This window comes from Charadrius vociferus, unplaced genomic scaffold, assembly GCF_000708025.1.
Source record: "Charadrius vociferus isolate BGI_N301 unplaced genomic scaffold, ASM70802v2 scaffold527, whole genome shotgun sequence".
NCBI lineage: Eukaryota > Metazoa > Chordata > Aves > Charadriiformes > Charadriidae > Charadrius > Charadrius vociferus.
Window position 1 is genome coordinate 357,110 of NW_009649428.1, and position 5,201 is coordinate 362,310.

Genomic DNA, 5,201 nt, shown 5'->3' on the forward strand with positions numbered 1-5,201 from the left:
CACTGACACGGCTTGTTGCCTTCAGAGGTCAGGCTCATTCTCTGGCAGGTAGTCTGTCAGTCAAGTGTTTGAAGGAAATTCAATGTGATGCACCCGAAAGAATTCCCAGGCACGAGCCAGTTTTCTCACAAGGGAAACTGAGTAAACAGGGGGCTGTGTATTTTCATTGGCACCTAGGGAAGGAAAAGGCATGTAGCTGATCCTGTCCAGGGCAGCAGAATACTAACAGACCAGGCCAGGCCAGTTGGTGAGTGTAGAAGGACCAGCTATATTGGCGAATTGCATTGGGTGGAACAGGCTAAGTGTCAGGATAAAAAGGTGGAGTAGACCAGGAAGTCAGTGACAAATATGAATCAGAATGGAGCACTGTGTTATGACCTTTGGACTAGCTTATAGCATGATAAATCAGGGGCTTAACATGGAAGATATGGACTCTAAACAGAGATACTAGGCTGTGCATCAGATTTGATAGGACCAGGACATGGGATATCCAAGCTTCTACAAAAATATATATGGACCAGGCTAGGCAATGAGTCAAAACAAATCTACCAGAATAGGGCAGCATTCATAAAAATTAGGGTATTGAGCAAAATGTGAAGCCAGACCAGGTTAGCTCTGATGCAAAAGTTAATCAAGCTAAGGAAGGAGATGAAGGTTAATCTTGTGGCCACGCTATTCTCCACTGCCAATGAATTTCCCAGCTGTCTACTAAGCCATCTTCAGAAGTAAGTCCAGCAGTCTTTGTGAGTTCTGTAGTATGATGAACCACCCTCTTGTCCCCAGTGCTCCCTTCTGCAGTAGCAGCTCTAGCAGTTGGTGCTCTTGTCTCTGGAGATAGTACCTGCAGCACATACTCCGGCTACTGCTTCCATCTACTGCCCATCAGCGTTCATTGCAAGCTACTTCTTGAGTGTCACCCAGCAGGAACAGCAGAAAACAGCAGCCTGAAGTAAGCTTTCCCTAGCCCTGCTGCACCGGGGTGACCCATCATAAAGGAAGACTTAAGCAGCTGAGAGTCACTGTGGCTGTACTAGATGAAAGAAGATGTTGCATTGCTGTTGGGCATCTGGAAACTGTTGGTGACAGAATGTGACTGAATAAGCCCAAGGGCTTGGCATTAATGTAGCATACCAGGGGTCTGAGTGAAGCGGGGACGTCCAGGTCAGACAGCTGGCTACATGCTCATGTGGGTCAAACATGTCATGATCAGGACCGACAGTAGCTTAGCAGGTAAAGACCATACCAGAGTAGCAGGTGGCAGGAAAATGTTTGATCAGGCAATGGGTTAGATGCTGCTAGTCTGTAGAGTGGTGGAATGTGGAATGTGCAGGCTGAAACAGCAATGGAGTAAGCTAAGGAAAGGCTATGATTTATGTTCAGGAGATCAAATCAGAACATAATACACTACTGAGGAATGAGGCAAGGCTTATTACAAAACACATAGAGAGAAGACCAAACAGCAGTACATACTGGCTAAGACAGGAGAGAGCAGTGTGTTGGTATTGATAAACATGATCAGGTAAGTCATCTAAAAGGACAGCCTGGGAGAGTGGTTTAATGTAAGTACTCTGAATATGCCAGTGTGAATCTTACAGCCTCCTACAGTCAAATTCTTCAGAGATCCTTTGCTGCAGCTGTCTTCCCACGAAAATCTGGAGACACTTTTAGATGTGATTAGCTCATAAACCTGGAATAGGCTGTGTTCTGCAAGTCAGATACTGCTGGATTTCAGCAGGAACACTCTCTTCCACACACACTTCCTGCTGTGCACTTATGCTTCCACTTGCCCCAGACCATCAATTCAGGCAACTAGTACCTCTTTCATCTTCCTGGTAACCTCTTACATGTGAATAAGTTCAAGGCCATTTTCCTAATCTGTGCCTACAATGTTTGGTAACAGTTTTCTCTGCACAACAAAACATCAGGACGAACAAGCTGTAGATGCACACTGAAAATTGTGGATAAAGAACTCCAAAGGGTTTTGCACACGTGTTTATCAACAGGGCACAGCTGATGCCAACTGTCATAGCTCCATTTGCTGTACAAGGCACAGTTGAGGTGTGCCAGTAAATGCCATGTGAAGTCGCTTATTGCTTTCAGATGGCAGTCTCCTTTGAGCACTTTCATGGGCCCTAGACTGAAGATTATAGCTTAGAAAATGGGCCATTCCTGACCTGGTCCTGCTATGCCATGCATTGGGTATATTTTGACAGTGCAGTGCTTCAGGACTGAAACAGGGAAGAAGTCTGTAACTCAGAATGGTATGGCCCCATTCCCATCTCACTCCGAGAAATTCTGTTTACTTGTAGATGCTGGTGTAAAAAAGGGAATCAGTAAATTGATAGGAAATGAGCAATTTTTAATATACCTCCTTTTGTACTGGTAGTGGTGACAAAGAGGAGGTTTAGTATGAGGGTTTCTATTGTTGTTTTACACTAGGAGATACAGAAGGCCATACCGCCTTGCTAGTTCTAGTGGAGATATTTTTGTTTTACACTGTGGCTTTGACATTTTGAGCCCAACTCAGAATGAGTGCATTATCTTTGGTTAAAGCAATTTACAACAGCCAGGAATACTATCTATGATCTCTGTCCCTTGTGGAGAAGCAATCTTTGCTGCCTTTGGTCCTTGCTCCTGGGAGCTGTTAAATAATGTTATGCTTTCTCTTACTAGAGTTAAGCAAGGCCCTATTTGCATGCAGGTCAGTGACCCCAGTGCAATGTCCTACAGCCCTTGGAGCTGTTCAGAAATTTTTGAAAAATCCTCTCTGCAGAACTGATGTTACAGGGGTGTAAAATCAGAGCGTGCATGTTCCCAGTCTCATCTAGTTTTGGATTGATGTGAACCTGCCTTTCCTTCATAAAATGAAATATTTGTCTTCAGTACAAAACTGAGAGCAATTAACTGGAGCTAACAAGGACTTCTGGGATTTAACTCACTCCTGAGATTAAAAACTTTCATAGCTGGTGATTGGCCCTCTCCCCAGTTCTCTACAGCCCAGTTCTTCCCCTGGGAGGAACTTAGCTAAGCACAAAGGCTTAATTAAAACTTGGGGAAACTCTAGTGTCTTGGGATGAATGCACTCAGCATCTGGGAAAGAAACTTCATTGTCTTGGGGAAAGAGGACAAGAAGCAGAGGAAATGAGCAAAGGCAGAGGAGAAGAGCTGGAGAAACTGAAAGACAGAGGCAAATTCAAGCTATTTTTTAAAATCAATGGGAAAACCTGAGGTCCAAACCCTGCTGTTATTTGCCCTGTGTCTAAAATGCATCTTGCTCATAACAGTTTCTCAATGTAGGTCTTCCTGAGACTCAGTCATCTGTGTGAACAGTGACATGCTGCAGTTAATTCCTGATCTGTCCCAATTCAAAGTCAAAATAATCTACCTGTTAGAAGAAGAATGATTGCCTTGTTTCAGAGCAGATAGGTTAATTCATACCGTCTGTACTCCAGGAACAGAGAACCATTTTTGGCTCATGATCTCTGTATACTTTCTCACAAACAAAAAAGACCAGTTTTCCTCTCACTAAGTGCAGTATGTATCAGAAATAACACCATTAGACACACTATGTGTGCATGAGAAAGGATCATGGTAACTCACGAGTTATCTATTGCTCATCCCTGTACAAATCAGAAATAGGTCTGCTTCCTGGTGCTACACTCTCAAGCAATTGTGAAAAACAGTATTGAGTTTCTGGCCAGGATGACGGAGCAGATGAGGCCCTCTATAGACAGGAGCAGCATCGCATTCACAGGCCCTGGTCCTCATGGGGGACTTCAGCCACCCCGATATCTGTTGGAAGGACACCACAGCAGGGCACAAGCAATCCAGGAAGTTCTAGGAATTCTTCAATGACAAATTCCTTCTCCAAGTGGTAGAGGAGCCAACAAGGAGAGGAGCTGTGCTGGACCTTGTCCTTACCACCAAGGAGGCACTAGTGGGGAATGTCAAACTCCAGGGCAGCTTTGGCTGCAGTGATCATGAAATGGCAGAGTTCAAGATCCTCAAGGCAGCAAGGAGGGTACGCATCAAGCTCACTGCCCTGGATCTCAGGAGAGAAGACTTTGGCCTCTTCAGGGATTTGCTTGCTGGATTGAAGTGGAATAAAGCCCTGGAAGGTAGAGGAGCCCAAGAAAACTGGCTAGTATTCAAGGATCACCTCCTCCAAGCTCAGGAGTGATGTATCCCAACAAAGAAGTTAGGTAAAAACACCAGGTGGCCTGTGTGGATGAACAAGGAGCTCCTGGACACACTCGAAAGCAAAAAGGAGGCCCACAGAGGGTTGAAGCAAGGACAAGCAGCCTGGGAGGAATACAGAGAAATTGTCCAAGCAGCCAGGGATCAGGTTAGGCAAGCTAAAGCCCAAATAGAGGTAAATTAGCCAGGGACATCAACGGGAACAAGAAAAACTTCTACAGGTATGTCAATGATAAAAGGAAGACTAGGGAAGATGGCCCTCTCCAGAAAGAAACAGGAGACCTGGTAACTCAGGATATGGAGAAGGCTGAGGTACTCAATGACTTCTTTGCCTTGGTCTTCACCAGCAAGGGCTCTAACCACACCACCCTAGTCAAAGACAGGGGCTATGAGAATGCAAAACCATCCACTGTAGGTGAAGATCAAATTTGAGATGATCTAAGTTACACAAGTCCATGGGACCTGATGAGGTTCATCTGTGGATCCTGAGGGATCTGGTGGATGAAGTTCCTAAGCCACTGTCGTGGTTTGGCCTCAGCCAGCAACAAAGAACCATGCAGCCGCTCACTCAACCCCCACAGCCATGGGGGAAAATCGGAAGAAAAAGGCAAAACTTGTGGGTTGAGATAAAGGCAGTTTAACAGAACAGCAAAGGAAAGAGAAAAACAATAACACCAATAAAGGAACAGACAAATGCTATTACGGTACCACCACTCACCGACCGGACCCGGACTGCCCCTGCCTGCTCTGAGGCCTGACGTCCTGCCCCCTCCCCAGCAGGGTCCCCCCTATTGCCTGGGCATGGCTCACATGGTATGGAACCCGTGTCCCCTGCCACATCCTTGGAGAAACTAACCCCATCCCTGCCGGAACCAGGACAACAGGTTACCCACGAATGTGAAATGTGTGCTGCAATTAAGCAAGCCAAGCAGTTAAAGCCCCTTTGGTATGGAGGACGATGGCTAAAATATAAATATGGGGAGGCCTGGCAGATTGATTATATC